The following is a 16457-nucleotide window of genomic DNA, read 5'->3' as shown; positions in this document are numbered from 1 at the left end:
GGCCATTATCTCTGAAAACTCATGGCAATCGGGGGAAGTCCCGGAAGATTGGAAAAAGGCTAATGTAGTGCCCATCTTTGAAAAGGGGAAGAAGGAGGATCCTGGGAACTACAGGCCTGTCAGCCTCACCTCAGTCCCTGGAAAAATCATGGAGCAGGTCCTCAAGGAATCAATTCTGAAGCACTTAGACAAGAGGAAAGTGATCAGGAACAGTCAGCATGGATTCACCAAGGGCAAGTCATGCCTGACTAATCTAATTGCCTTCTATGATGAGATAACTGGCTCTGTGGATGAAGGGAAAGCAGTGGATGTGTTATTCCTTGACTTTAGCAAAGCTTTTGACACGGTCTCCCACAGTATTCTTGCCAGCAAGTTAGAGTAGTATGGGCTGGATGAAGGACAAAAAAGTGGGTAGAAAGTTGGCTAGATTGTCGGGCTCAACGGGTAGTGATCAATGGCTCCATGTCTAGTTGGCAGCCGGTGTCAAGTGGAGTGCCCCAAGGGTCGGTCGTGGGGCCGGTTTTGTTCAATATCTTCATAAATGATCTGGAGGATGGTGTGGATTGCACCTTCAGCAGGTTTGCGGATGACACTAAACTGGGAGGAGTGGTAGATATGCTGGAGGGGAGGGATAGGATACAGAGGGCCCTAGACAAATTGGAGGATTGGGCCAAAAGAAATCTGATGAGGTTCAACAAGGACAAGAGCAGAGTCCTGCACTTAGGACGGAAGAATCCAATGCACCGCTACAGACTAGGGACCGAATGGCTAGGCAGCAGTTCTGCATAGAAGGACCTAGGGGTGACAGTGGACGAGAAGCTGGGTATGAGTCGACAGTGTGCCCTTGGTATCAAGAAGGCCAATGGCCTTTTGTGGTGTATAGGTAGGGGCATTGCCAGCAGATTGAGGGTCATGATCGTTCCCCTCTGTTCGACATTGGTGAGGCCTCATCTGGAGTACTGTGTCCGGTTTTGGGCCCCACACTACGAGAAGGATGTGGAGAAATGGGAGAGAGTCCAGCGAAGGGCAACAAAAATTATTAGGGGACTGGAACACATGAATTATGAGGAGAGGCTGAGGGAACTGGGATTGTTTAGTCTACAGAAGAGAAGAATGAGGGGGGATTTGATAGCTGCTTTTAACGACCTGAAAGGTGGATCCAAAGACGATGGATCTAGACTATTCACAGTGATAGCAGATGACAGGACAAGGAGTAATGGTCTCAAGGTGCAGTGGGGGAGGTTTAGGTTGGATATTAGGAAAAACTTTTTCACTAGGAGGGTGGTGAAACACTGGAATGCGTTACCCAGTGAGGTGGTGGAATCTCCTTCCTTAGAAGTTTTTAAGGTCAGGCTTGACAAAGCCCTGGCTGGGATGATTTAGTTGGGATTGGTCCTGCTCTGGGCAGGGGGTTGGACTAGATGGCCTCCAGAGGTCCCTTCCAACTCTATGATTCTATGTGGACAAGGTTGATCTATTGGAAAGAAAGCCTGTGACAAGGTCTCTGACCAAAGGCTCTTAGGGAGACTAAGCTGTCTTGGGATATGAAGAAGGTTGTTTTATGGATCAGTAACTGGTTAAAAGAAAGGAAACAAAGGGTAGTAATGGTCAGTTTTCACAATGGAGAGAGATAAATAGCAGGGTGCCCCAAGGATCTGTATTTTGGGATCTGTGCTTTTCAACATTCACCCCCTTTTCTAGATAATTTATGAACAGTGAGGTAGCAAAGTTTGCAGATGATACAAAATTACTCAAAATCATTAAATCCGAAGCTAGTGGCAGAGAGTTAAAGGGATCTCACCAAAGTGGGTGACAAAATGGCAGATGAAATTCAATGGAAGTGCAAAGTAATGCACATTGGAAAAAATAATCCAAACTATACATACTGTATATGCCCTTCCATTCCTCAGTCTCCCCAAATCTGTCTACACTGAATTTCTAACTATCAGACACTCAAACCTTTCTGTTCTTGTTTGTCACCCCTGAAGGCGTGAAACCAACCTTTCAGACACCACATTGCTTTGGCTTGTGCACTCTACACAACTTGCAGCCCAGACAGTTGCTGGTGTAAAAATAAAAAGTTTATTTACTAGGAAAACCACAGATTGAAAGACAAAATAGTAGGTGGAAGCAAACACGGACAAGTTACACAGAAAATAAACAAAGATGTAACCTCCGGCTTTACACTTCCAAATTTTGATAAAAATCCCTTTTCTGATACAAGTTACCTATTGCCTTTGAACTGTTGTCCAGTGTACCCCCTCACTAAAGAGGGGATCCAACATTTTACAGACAGTTTCCCGCCTAGGTGCTATCCCTCAGTTGCTGGATGCTCTTCAGTTCAAATCCTTTTCATTTTTAAGCATTTGCCGTTCTTTTTTTCAGCCACTAGATATTGAAAGTGGGGGAAAACACTGTTCCTAGTTTTCCAAGGCTGGGGTTTTCTTTGCAGTTTAAAGTTTTCAGTTTTTCACCATTAACTTTAATAGCCCCTCATTTGTCTTTTCCTGAGTGATAGACTGCTATGTGCTTGGAGCTAGTTTCCTCTGGTTGGGAAAGCAGCCCTTCCCCACCTGTCAGCTCACTGCCCCACTGTGAGGTGGATCTGAATGTTGGAGCACAGTTGGCTTTATACGTATGGGCTGCCAAGCAATTAAAAAAAATTAAGATTAATCATGTGAATAAAAAAATTGTGTGATTAATCGTGCTGTTAAACAATAGAACACCCTTATATATCAATATTTTTGGATGTTTCCAACATTTTCAAATATATTGATTTGAATTACAACACAGAATACAAAGTGTACAGTGCTCACTTTATATTTTTTTATAAATATTTGCACCTAAAAATAGTATTTTTCAATTCACTTAATACAAGTACTGTGGTGCAATCTCTGTACCATGAAAAGAAAAGGAGTACTTGTGGCACCTTAGAGACTAACCAATTTATTTGAGCATAAGCTTTCGTGAGCTACAGCTCACTTCATCGGATGCTTATGCTCAAATAAACTGGTTAGTCTCTAAGGTGCCACAAGTACTCCTTTTCTTTTTGCGAATACAGACTAACACGGCTGCTACTCTGAAAATGTACCATGTTGAACTTACAAATGTAGAGTTATGTAGAAAAAATAACTACATTCAAAAACAAAACTATGTGAAACTGTAGAGCCTACACGTCCACGCAGTTCTACTTTTTGATCAGCCAGTCGCTCAGCCAAACAAGTTTGGTTACATTTGCAGGAGATAACGCTGCCTGCTTCTTGTTCACAATGTCACCTGAAAGTAAGAACAGGTGTTCGCATGGTGCTGTTGTAGTTGGCGTTTGATATTTATGTGTCAGATGTGCTAAAGATTTGTCTCTTCATGCTTCAGCCATGATTCCAGAGGACATGCGTCCATGCTGATGGTGGGTTCTGCTCGATATTGATCCAAAGCAGTGCAGACCAACTCATCTTCACTTTCATCATTTGAGTCAGATGCCACCAGCAGAAGGTTGATTATTTTTTTTTTTTTTTGGTGGTTTGGGTTCTGTAGTTTCCTCATCGTAGTGTTGCTCTTTTAAGACTTCTGAAAGCATGCTCCACACCTCGTTCCTCTCAGATTTTGGAAGATACTTCAGATTCTTAAACCTTGGGTTGAGTGCTGTAGCTGTTTTTAGAAATCTCACATTGGTACTTTCTTCGTGTTTTGTTATATCTGCAGTGAAAATTTTCTTGAAACGAACATGCTGGTTCATCATCCAAGACTGCTATAACATGAAATATATGGCAGAATATGGGTAAAACACAGAGCAGGAGACATAAAATTCTCTCCCAAGGAGTTCAGTCACAGATTTAATTAACACATTATTTTTTTAATGAGTGTCATCAGCATCGAAGCATGTCCTCTGGAATATTGACCGAAGCATGAAGGAGCATACGAATGTTTAGCATATCTGGCATGTAAATATCTTGCAATACCGGCTGCAAAAGTGGCATGCAAATGCCTGTTCTCACTTTCAGATGACATTGTAAATAAGAAGGGGGCAGCATTATCTCCCGTCAATGTAAACCAACTTATTTATCTTAGTGATTGGCTGCACAAGAAGTAGGACTGAGTGGACTTGTAGGCTATGAAGTTTTGCATTGTTTTGTTTTTGAGTGCAAATATGTACCAAAAAAAATCTCTATTTGTAAGTTGCGCTTTTACAATAAAGAGATTGCACTACGGTACTTGCATGAGGTTGTCACTGGGTCACTCACCACACTGGCGCCTCCTGCTGGATGTTTCGGGAAGTAGCTCAGCTGCAGTGGGTGCGCCCTTGGGTGGTGGTGGCTCTCCCATCCTTGCCACCACCTGCAGCCCCGTTACGGCTCCTTCTTCTTGGCGTCTGCTTCTTGGCACAGTCTTCTGGCCGTGTCTCCATCGGTTTCTCCCATTCTGGGGGTCTCCTCCAACCAGAGTCTTGTCACTCCTTGCATCGGCAGCCACAGCCGGGCCGCTCCTTCAGTGGCTGGTGGAGGGCCCAGGCTCCAGCCCAGGGACCCTGCAAACAGCAACTTCCTACTGCCTCTCCCTTTCAGCTCACTGTCCCTGGGTCAATTCCCTGCAGCCTTAGTTCTTTTGGCTCCTGCCTCTGGCTCCAGCTTCTTTGCCCTCTTTCCAGGGCCTCAAGCCTGTAAGTTCTGGCAGCCTGACAGGAGCCCTATAGGAAGCCAGTCTTTTCCCTACGGTTCTCTGCAGCAGACTCGCTTGGTCTGGTCTGCAGCTTCTTTTTATATGGGCTAGTGGGGTCCTGATAGGCTGGCCCAGCTGCCACCCTAATTGTCTGCAGCCACTGTCCTAATTGTTTGCAGCTGCTGCTCTAATTGGCTGTTTGCCCTGCTGCCACTCCATTGGCTGCCTGCTGGTCAGCCTCCCTTGGCTGGTTTTAACTCTATCAGGGCCAGTGTGGGGCAGGCGCCCTGTCAGAGGTGAACTGAAAAATACAATTTCTTTTATCATTTTTGCAGTGCAAATATTTGTAATAAAAATAATATAAAGTGAGCACTGTACACTTCTTATTCTGTTGAATTGAAATAAATATATTTGAAAATGTCAGAAAACATCAAAAATATTTAATACATTTCTATTGGTATAGTATTGTTTAACAGTGCGATTAAAACTGTGATTGATCACGATTAATTTTTTAGAATGAATTGTGAGTTAACTGCGATTAATCGACAGCCTAATACATACACAAACACGCACACATTTATAACAGTCTGTATACATATCCCATAGTGACCGTCAATTTCAGAACATCATTACAAGCTTGCGTAAAAGTCCTTACTTGACATATTTTTATGATAACATTGTATACAATCAGTTAATTCAGCTGTTTATTCTATGGGGTTTCAACCCCCCCTATTCTCTCCCCGGGATATCTGGACTCTGGTTGCCACAGTTGGTAATCCACCTCTCCCAGAGGTAATAGCTAGGTTAATGGGAGAATTTTTAGTCTTAAGAGTAAGTCGTCAAAGATTTCTATTAAAAAAAACGAACAACCCCTAAGAATCTTTGTCAGTCTAGTGACTATAATAGGGGATACGTCAACTTAACTTCGTCGCACAGGCATGACATTCTTCACAGCCCTGTGTGACATATCAAGGTTGATCTAATTTTTAGGTGTCATGCAGGCCTTAAATTCAGCACCTGCAGTTTTGTCCTTTGGGAACTGTTACCACTGATGTAGACAGAGTGACTATACAACTTTTTTAAAAAGATGGTGCTTTTTTATTGGTAACAGTAGGAAAACTTCATAGTGTCAGAGAACAAGGGTTTACAAACAATAAAAATGTGTATATACAGGCCTGTTTACCTAAAGCTTACCTTCCCCATGACATTAGCCAGGTATGCCCAACTTCTGCACAGCCTGTCTATGTGGTGGCCTATGCTCCATGAACAGCTGCAGACAATGGACTCTTGCGTCTATATTTGAGTGATTTTTTTTAACTGTTCAGTGTCCCTTTGATCTTAAACTCCTAGCCTTGGGAAAATAAATTTTCTAAACTTTACTGGAACCAAGACAGTGGGGCTTTCTCAAATTAATATTCTCTTAATGATCCTGAAGTGCTTTATTCAGAGGTGTGTCTCACTGTTTTGTTTTCTGCTTGTTTTTCCTAACAGTCCCTTTTGGCTCAACTCCATATAGTCAGACAGAACACATCTCTTACCATAATTGGACATTTGTGTATCGCACATCGTATTCATAAATTAATTCAGAGCAGCCCTGTATCTTCACAGCTAGATTCCAAGGTTGCCCATGCAGCCTTAATTCTGCCCCCTAGTGCATCCATCTTATATGCACTGAATGAAGCAGAGATCCTATGTAGAAAACTAGTATGTGATCTTGTAATTAGTAACTGTATTATCATGGCTATGTCCAAAGGGGCAGAATTAAGTCTGTATTGGCAAGCATAAATCTGGTATTTCCTAACCTTGGAGTACTTGTTTGCAACCAAAGTAACTTTTTTTTAATGTAGCTGTCATAAATATAAAGGGAAGGGTAAACCCCTTTGAAATCCCTCCTGGCCAGGGGAAAGCTCCTCTCACCTGTAAAGGGTTAAGAAGCTAAAGGTAACCTCGCTGGCACCTGACCAAAATGACCAATGAGGAGACAAGATACTTTCAAAAGCTGGGAGGAGGGAGAGAAACAAAGGGTCTGTGTCTGTCTGTAGTCGTCTTGGCCGGGGACAGAACAGGAATGGAGTCTTAGAACTTTTAGTAAGTAATCTAGCTAGGTATGTGTTAGATTATGATTTCTTTAAATGGCTGAGAAAAGAATTGTGCTGAATAGAATAACTATTTCTGTCTGTGTATCTTTTTTGTAACTTAAGGTTTTGCCTAGAGGGGTTCTCTATGTTTTTGAATCTAATTACCCTGTAAGATATATACCATCCTGATTTTACAGGGGGGATTTCTTTATTTCTATTTACTTCTATTTTTTATTAAAAGTCTTCTTGTAAAACACTGAATGCTTTTTCATTGTTCTCAGATCCAAGGGTTTGGGTTTGTGGTCACCTATGCAAATTGGTGAGGCTTTTTATCCAACATTTCCCAGGAAAGGGGGGGGGGGTGCAAGTGTTGGGAGGATTGTTCATTGTTCTTAAGATCCAAGGGTCTGGGTCTGTAGTCACCTAGGCAAATTGGTGAGGCTTTTTACCAAACCTTGTCCAGGAAGTGGGGTGCAAGGTTTTGGGAAGTATTTTGGGGGGAAGGACGCGTCCAAACAGCTCTTCCCCAGTAACCAGTATTAGTTTGGTGGTGGTAGCGGCCATTCCAAGGATAACGGGGGTAATATTTTGTACCTTGGGGAAGTTTTGACCTAAGCTGGTAAAGATAAGCTTAGGAGGTTTTTCATGCAGGTCCCCACATCTGTACCCTAGAGTTCAGAGTGGGGGAGGAACCTTGACAGTAGCGTTATACACATTTCCTAACTCCTTTAAAAGCAGAGAGAAAGGTAAGAACTAAATTCTGTTATGTGAAACTGTAACACCCCAGGCATGCATTACCTTCAGCACCTCAGCACAGACTTCTATAATTTGAGTTACATAATGAATTATATTATTTGGCAGCAGGAGCAGGACGTTATTCCAGATGCGGAGGATGGGTGGCTATTAGTGCCATGTGCTGGGTGTGGAGAGGTGTGGAGGAGGTCAGCCTGGCTTTTTCTTCTCCTTTTCTCTGAGAGTTGGGCAGCTCCCACTATGGGAGATGGGCCATTGGGGTCATGTGCTAGTTCTGGCTGAGCTGTCTTCCCTTTTCCCCCCTTCACTGCTACAACAGCTCTGGCAGCTTCTTGGTGTTCCCAATTCAGCGTCTGTTGCTGCTTTGCAGATGCATGGGTCTTGTTTTTTATAAGGTTCATGTTAAGTTGTTGTTTTGGCATACTGCTACAATTTTTCTGAGGAATGCTAGCAGTGGAAGGGAAATGGTGATTTTGTAACTTGTCAAACCTGAATGGAATTTTATGGGACAAACTTGTCATGTATGTATAGCCCCAGAGCTTTGTTATGCTGAATTTCAGAGGCCTGCTGAAACAGTGGAGATGTTAAAGCTTTTCAAAAGAGGTCTCAAGAATCTTTTAGAATGGAAAATGCTATGCAACCTAAACATAGATGTTGATCTTCAAGTAGTACTGGAATCTTAAGAGTAAGTGTTGAAAAATTTATATTCAACAACAACAAAAAACTAAAAACCCAAGACTTTACTTGGAGAATTTAGTATAAAAGGGGCCTATGAGTTTTCCTCAGCTTCACTTTAAAAAATACCCTGTATCCAAAAACTTCTTGCAGAATCATGAAAAGTAAATTGGAAAACATTTCACTGGAATATTTTTTTGGGAAAAAAAGTCACTAGTTTTGTCGAGTGCTACTCATTGACAAAGAATCACTTTATGTGGGTGATAGGCATCTGAAAGAGACCAGCTTGCAACTTGTATTGCTTAGAATTTTTGGAAGCAATTTTGTTAAAATAAAGCATTAATTACATAATTAAACAGCCCTAGGTATTTTTCCTCTTTTGGAATTTTGACTGTGCCTTGTGTGGGTCACAGCTGAGAGTGCCAAATTCAGGACATACTGATGATAAAAACAGGGCAAACGCACCCCAAACTGGTGGTTATTCTAACATTGGAGTTCAACAAACTAGTAACAAAAGTGAATTGTATCACCACACTGGTTAACAAGAAGCTAAAGCACAGTCCCCTTAGGCATGCCAGCCCCATCACCACCCAGACATCTCTGGTCTTTATGATGAGAGGTTACTGAAAATCAGATTCATCATACATAAGGTTCTTCTAATCCCAAAGGATCAGCCACTCCCCAGGTCAATATACATACTTTAGATCTTACCAAATACCACACTTGTAGTCAATCCATTAGTAACTAAACATTAAAGATTCTTTAATAAAAAGAAAAGAGTTGTTAAATGGTTTTAAGGAATCCTATACATTACAATTTATTTCAGAATCTATAGATCAGGTTCATGGCGATAGTAAATCTGATAGTTTGTAATAAGTCTCTTTGGTTCACCCATTAGATTGGAGGCCATCGGTCCTTTGTTCAAAGCTCTCCTTTGTTAGAAATCACATCCAGAGATGTGGAGCAGGAATGAAGATAAAGTGATGTCAGTCTCATTTTATACTTTCAGTCCAAGTGCATGGAAAGTGGCAAAAAGATGGAGTCTTAAATCACATGTCCTTGCATGCCTTGCTGAATCATGGGGCAGCCATTGCTTCAATGCTCTCTGACACATCACCAGGAGGAAAGGAGTACTTGTGGCACCTTAGAGACTAACCAATTTATTTGAGCATGAGCTTTCGTGAGCTACAGCTCACTTCATCGGATGCATACCGTGGAAACTGCAGAAGACATTATATACACACAGAGACCATGAAACAATACCCTCTCCCACCCCACTGTCCTGCTGGTAATAGCTTATCTAAAGTGATCATCAAGTTGGGCCATTTCCAGCACAAATCCAGGTTTTCTCACCCTCCGCCCCCCCCCCCCCAACTCACTCTCCTGATGGTTTGTGTGTGTGGGGGGGGCAGAGGGTGAGAAAACCTGGATTTGTGCTGGAAATGGCCCAACTTGATGATCACTTTAGATAAGCTATTATCAGCAGGACAGTGGGGTGGGAGGGGGTATTGTTTCATGGTCTCTGTGTGTATATAATGTCTTCTGCAGTTTCCACGGTATGCATCCGATGAAGTGAGCTGTAGCTCACGAAAACTCATGCTCAAATAAATTGGTTAGTCTCTAAGGTGCCACAAGTACTCCTTTTCTTTTTGCAAAGACAGGCTAACATGGCTGTTACTCTGAAATCTCCAGGAGGGGCTCACTCGGGGGCGCTGATTGTCCTTTATGGGCCATTAAGCAGGCTGGCTAGTTGTAGCCAGACAGCCAGCCCCCCCCCTCTCAGACCAGCATTGCTGGAAACACAGGAGGAAGCAGGAACAGGGCACTTAACATATATTCCAGCACAGCCTTTGAAGCTGTGAAAGCACAGGTGTGCTGCTACAATGTGCCTCTGGGAACAGATACAACGATTAAACTCACAGCAGGCAGAGGCCCTGTGACAGACATGGCTCTTAGCCCCTACTAAATAGCGTGATGCACACACACCAACATCCTAGTTGGGAAAATATTTACCCTGATAAAAGAAATGTCCAGTCGTCGACACTTATTGTTTCTCTCCTTTGCAAGTGTAAACTACTCTTGCGAAAGCTGGCGTCACCCCGACAGACCAGCCTCAATTTGGCATAAGAAAGGAGAAAGAGAATAAAGGAGTACAGAGGTATAAGTAGGGGACCTACAGCACCATGATTTTTGAGTGCTTTTCACTATCTATCTGCTGGTCAGATAAGTGACAGCCTCCCAAGGCTTCTGCAGCTAAGAGGGTCCCTACGCCTTGTCCCTTATTCGTCTTTCCGCGGAATTGAGTGACCGATCCTGGCTTGGCACCGCTGGAATCGAGAGATGCAAGGAGGGTAAGAAGCACCCACACCTGATCTCCTATCTTTAGTGTACACATATTTTGAAATAGAGCTCTATACTTTGTTTTCTTTTCTTTGGGATTGTGGCTTCAGTTTTGTAACTTGTTTGTGTGTGTAACATCTCTACATTTAAATAAGTAGGCACTAGCAATTTTGTAACCACATGATTAGAATCTAGCTTAATAAATTTTTGGTAACCATTTATGCATAAGCCTGACTTGTTTTCTCTGGTTTACTGTAAAGCAGCCAACACAATTAAAGAACCTCAGCCGTTTTGGCTCTAAAGCCTGGCCATTAGGTGAGAGTACTAAGAGCCTAGCGTTGAGTTGTGCCGCCTCCACGGGGCAAACTCTTGGGGCACCTGTCAGTCAATCCTGGCTGCCCGCTGCGAAGGAGCTCTGAGCTCTAGCAGTTAAAGTCACGGGTGTGGAGAGGCTCTTAGTGCTGCCATTGGGGCACCTGTCAGTCAGTATTGACTGCCCGCTGCGAAGGAGCTCTGAGCTCTAGCAGTTAAAGTCACGGATGGTATAAACGGGCATAGCTGGCACCTCACCAAACATCCTTGGCCGTCGGCTAACAGAAATTGGTGTCAGAAGTGGGATTGTGATATAGGCTGCACTACAGTAACACAATGAAACCAGTCATGATAAACACCACAGAATTCCCTGAGCTAGAGAAAAGTTTGACCCAAGAGGGATGGGGAAACCCTCTGTGGAGCAAAGAACTGCTGGAGAAATATTGGGGAAAACCAGCAGAGATCTGGCAGCATTTCTGTAACTGGAGAACTGCCTGCAAGATGAAGAAAGGGAAAGGAAAAGGTGCTTGTATATGGCTGCTTACTAACGTTTGGCAAGCTGCCTGTAAGGATTATAATGGTCTGGCAATAGAATTTAATAGGCTGCAACAGGAAAGGGACACACTGCGCAAGGAATGCCAGAATTTAGATACCAGAGTAAGAACACTGAATAGGGATATGGAACATCTTCAGAAAAGATTACTTCCCTTAATTGAGAAAGAAGGGATAGAACGAAGGGAAAAACTGGAGACTAAAACACGCAGTATCAACCGGGCTAAAGTTGAGACTGCTCTCTGGCTAGACCCTGAGGAATGGGATGGAGACATTTGGGATTCAGCAAATGAGTCCCCCTCCTCTGAGGAGGAAGGTCCCTCTGTAAAATTAAGACCAGCTATCACACATCACAAATCAGAAGAACATGAGGAAAATTTGAGTGGGGCAGAGCTGGATGAAGAAGGGGATGACAATTATCCATCCACCTCTTCAAAAACAAAGAAGGGAGGTAAAAAGGGAAAAGGGAGTAAAGCTCCAACACACTTTACCAAAATTACCACCCGCCAATATACTCCCATGGAGTTAAAAACAATCCAGGGAGATTTTGCTAAAAAGCCTGAGGAAGGTATAATAGAGTGGCTGGTCCGCCTCTGGGACACTGGGGGTGGATATATACGCCTGACAGCCCAAGAAACTGAGCGCCTTAACTTAGGTGCAGGAATATTCCTGGAACATTCAGAGGGGAACACCCCTAAAACACTTTGGTCTCTGGCTTGTCGATGGGCAAGAGGTATTTACCCAGCAGACCGAGATGAACCCACAGTAATGCACTGGACCAACATAGATGAGGTAAAAACAGCTCTATTAACTGTGGCTGTTATTAGCATGCTTGGTCAAAACCCTCAAGAGTTAGCCTATGAAAGCCCATGGGAGGGTCAGGTAGATGTAGATGATCTCAGACCCCTGCTTAAGGGAGTTCCGAGTAACCACAGGGCTATGGCACTGTCCCTTAGATCAGAAGCTGCAGCACATAACAGTACCTTTCGGGCACTGCTAAACCTTCTGGTGTCATACTTTAGAGAATTTGGAGACATCAGAGCACTGACAGGCAAAGCTAAGATGTGTTCCCTTCAGGGAAACAAGGGGGCACCATCTAAAGGACATAAAAACAAGCGAGAGCCAACCCAGGAGGAAAAGGAGCTTAGAGCCAAGTTGTGGAGACAATGTCTGGCTTTAGGTTATCCCAGAGATGTGATAAATGGACTGCCCACAGAGCGGCTAAAATTATTCACCACCTTTAAAAGAGCTGACTGGGAGACAACTCATGCTACTCCCAGTGCACCTCTGCAGCTCTCTCCTCTTTCCCCACCTGCAGACACCCGGTATACTCCATTGCTGCAGCAACTGCAAGAATTACCAGAGCAGGGAAACTAGCTTGCGGGGGCCAATCTCCTCTCCTAATAAACCAGCTTAAATCCAAAGAGGAGAAAACAACAGCAAAAGACCCCCGGATACATGTAACTGTAAATGACAAACACATTATTCCTTTCTTAATGGACACAGGGGCTCAAAGGTCCATGATTAAGCGAGAAAGTTTTCAGGGCTCGCCACCTACTGGCGGAAAGCAGGTACTTGTTACAGGGGTAAATGGCAGTACCATAACTTACCCATTAGTTAAGATAAAACTGGATATCCCCTTGCAACCCCACCATCAGCCCCGAAAATATGAGGTGATTTTGGGCAATGCCAACATACTGGGCATGGACGTTTTAAGAGGAAAGAAGGGAAGGATTAATGGGGAAAGATGGGCTTTTGGAGTCAGTTCTGTTCCTCATGCCACCCACCTGGAAGAGGAAAGCCCTCCCCACTATTCTGTAAACTTACTTAGCAGCGCACCTGCTCTCCCGCCCTCAACAGTAACAAACATAAAGCAGTATAATGTCCCAGCTGAGGCCATAAGCCCTGTTACTGACCTGATCAAAGATTTGGAACAGCGAGGAATTTTAATTCGTACCCACTCTCGCTTTAATTCTCCTGTGTGGCCCATCAAGAAACCAAATGGCAAATGGAGACTCACTATAGACTATAGGAAGCTAAACAGTAACACTGGACCATTAACTGCAGCAGTCCCTAGCATAACAGATATTGTAAACACCATACAAACCTGGGATAAACCCTGGCTAGCAGTATTAGATGTAAAGGACATGTTCTTCATGGTCCCTTTGCAACCAGCTGACCAGGAAAGATTTGCTTTTACTTGGAAAGGTGTACAATACACTTTTACCCGAATGCCACAAGGGTTTAAACACTCACCCACTATTTGCCATGGGGCACTGGCAAAGGTCCTAGATGACCTTATACTGCCACACAATGTACAAACTGTGCAATACATTGATGACATCTTAATAGGTGGGAAAACCTCAGAAGAGGTACAGGAGGCTATGAATCAAATCAAAGGAGCACTAGAAGCCCTTAATTTAGAGTTACCAGCTGAGAAATGCCAAGGTCCCTCCCAAGAGATAAAATTCTTAGGTACTGTATGGATGGGAGGTAGGAGGTCTGTGCCTAATGACACTGTGCAAGAGCTAAATCAGGCACCCTCCCCTGAAAGTAAAGATCAATTGAGACAGATTTTGGGAACCCTGGGGTTTTGGAGAAAACATGTACCTGGCTTTGCCATTATAGCCAGACCATTGTACAATTTGTTAAAGAAAAGTGCTGCCTGGGAATGGGCTCCTGCCCATGAGGAAGCCCTCAGGCAACTGATAGGGGAGATACACACCTATCAGGCTCTGGGTCCCATACATCCTGAAGCCCCATTCCATTTGTACCTAACTGTGGGAGCCACTGGAATGTCTTATGCTCTCTGGCAAGAAAGTGACACTGCTCCCAGACGACCAATTCAGTTTGGTTCCAAGTCATGGCAAGGGTCACAGGCTAACTACACACCTTATGAGAAGGTGCTTCTGGCAGCTTACACAGCCTTGAGAGAAACTGAGGAATTAACTCAGGATAAGGACATCACAATTCACACTCCTCTTCCAATCATTAAACCTATATTGGAAGGGAAAAAGTTACCACCTGGTGTAGCACAAAAGATGACTATCCAAAGATGGGCACTTTACATACACCACAGGGTAGGGAGTGCAGACACTGCACAAAACCCCACTATGATTCAGGAATCCCTATGGAAAGTAGGAATGCCTGATGAATACCGCCTGCCTCCACAGCAGTCTCCCATTAAGGATGCTGCCCCATTTGATCCTTCTAAGCCTGAGGGAGTATGGTTCACTGATGGCAGTGCCAGGCTGGTAAAAGGAAAATGGAAGGGAAAAGCTGCAGCAGTGCCTGCAGACACCTCTGCAGCAGCCCTAACTGCTGAAATTGATGGGTCAGCACAACTTGCAGAATTGGCTGCAATTAAACTGGCCTGTGAAGCAGGAGCCACCGCAGTATATACGGACTCCTATGCGGTATGGGCAGGTGCCACTCAGTGGATCACTAACTGGAAAAATAACCACTGGGAAATAGGAGGTAAACCAGTCTGGGGACTGGAATACTGGAAGTGGTTATATCAGCATGCCCTGCAACAACCCCTGTCTATAGGACATGTCTCAGCTCATCAGAGGAATAATACCCCAGCTGCACAGTTAAACAATTTAGCTGATGCAGCTGCCCAGCTCTTTACCACACAAGTAGAATGGGAACGCTTATATTCATGGTTACATGATAATTTAGGACACACAGGAAGTGATGAGTTAGTGCGGCAAGCACATATCAGGGGGTGGCCTATCACCCACAGACAGGCTAGAGACCTGGTACAAGCCTGCACTATTTGTGCTGAGACTAGAAAACATATAGTAGAAGGACAAAGGTTTGCCAGGCTAAGAGATGGAAAAACACTATGGGCAACCTGGCAGGTCGACTATGTCGGACCACTGCCCACTACAAGGCAGAGGTGGAAATACATCTTGACTGGAGTAGAAATTGTTTCAGGGATTGGTTTTGCATATCCAACCCGATTGGCAACGGGGTTGTCCACAGTTATGGGACTAAACCGCTTAACAGCAATTGTCCCAATGCCTCAAGAAATCCAATCAGATAATGGTTCGCATTTTAAGAATAAACTTGTAAGGGAATGGACCCTTAACCATGGAGTCCAATGGACCTTCCACCTTCCATATCGACCTCAATCTAATGGCATGGTCGAGCGATGGAATGGGTTGCTAAAGAATCACTTGAAGCCTACTGATGGCACATGGGGAGACAGACTGGACGAAGTGGTGCAGAGATTAAACAACAGACAGACTCCTACAGGAAGTCCAATCAGCAGGGGATTCTTCCCTACAGGGAAAGCTATCTCCCCTGCCAGAACACCACTGCACAGTTCCAAGTATGCCCCCGGAGACACTGTTGTGATTAAACACCCAGCCCTGGGAACCTTTACCTGCGTTTTGCATGCCTATAAAGAGAAAGGTGTATGGAGTGCCTTAAATGCTGATAAAAGGCTAATAACCATTACAGAGGCTTGGATCGCATCCAAGACCGGCTGACCATGTGATTTATTGCAGGAATGGTCCCATCGTTCCGAGCAACCTGCCAGCTAACCTGTCAGCAAAATGGATCATGCAGCAGACCTGTTTGATCACTAGAGACTACTATGGACTGTTGATATATTTGCCATTACTTATAATAGCAGGTGTAATTTTTGCTTTTGGTTTTAAAATAAGTTTTTTTAGCTAGAACACGACCCACCAGAGATATGTTCCTGCAAGCCCTCATGATCCTTCTGTTGGCTCCAGTCACCTTGGCAATACCAGAACATCCTCTTCGGGGAGCAATCCAAACCATCGCCTCAGCTGCTGGTGCTACAAATGGCTGGATGTGCACCTTGCTAGATTCAACCAATGCACTGGGACTTGAATTTGTACCACTCAGCCTAAATGATTGGTGGAACAAAAGCGACATCTTTCAGTGGGGACCAGCATGGTACACCAACAACCCTCGCAATGACTCGGGGGAGGTGGGACAATGGCATCGCACTGTTTGGGGACAGCCTGTGGAATATGTAACGGGATCATCTAAAGAAGTATACCCTATTTGTTTTGAAACTCAGGGTGACATACAAATGGGTAGTCTAGATAAGCA

The 16457-nt window shown here is 44.0% G+C and overlaps 1 protein-coding gene and 1 long non-coding RNA gene across 4 annotated transcripts in view; one reads left to right on the top strand and one right to left on the bottom strand.

The window, feature by feature from the left end:
* The window catches only part of LOC311525581, a 43118-nt gene extending 38407 nt beyond the window's left edge, over positions 1 to 4711 (bottom strand). Inside the window, exon 1 of the long non-coding RNA XR_014712814.1 lies at positions 4242 to 4711. This is a non-coding gene — a long non-coding RNA (uncharacterized lncRNA). The remainder of the gene's footprint in view (positions 1 to 4241) is intronic.
* Positions 1 to 16457, top strand: part of MAST2 (microtubule associated serine/threonine kinase 2) — a 402444-nt gene that overhangs the window by 88854 nt on the left and 297133 nt on the right. The gene's annotated exons all lie outside the window — the stretch shown is intronic.

The sequence above is a fragment of the Lepidochelys olivacea genome (genome assembly GCF_965140295.1).
Source record: "Lepidochelys olivacea isolate rLepOli2 genome assembly, chromosome: 8".
NCBI lineage: Eukaryota > Metazoa > Chordata > Testudines > Cheloniidae > Lepidochelys > Lepidochelys olivacea.
Note: the sequence above shows the minus strand (reverse complement) of the source record. Positions and strands in the feature narration are given on the sequence as shown.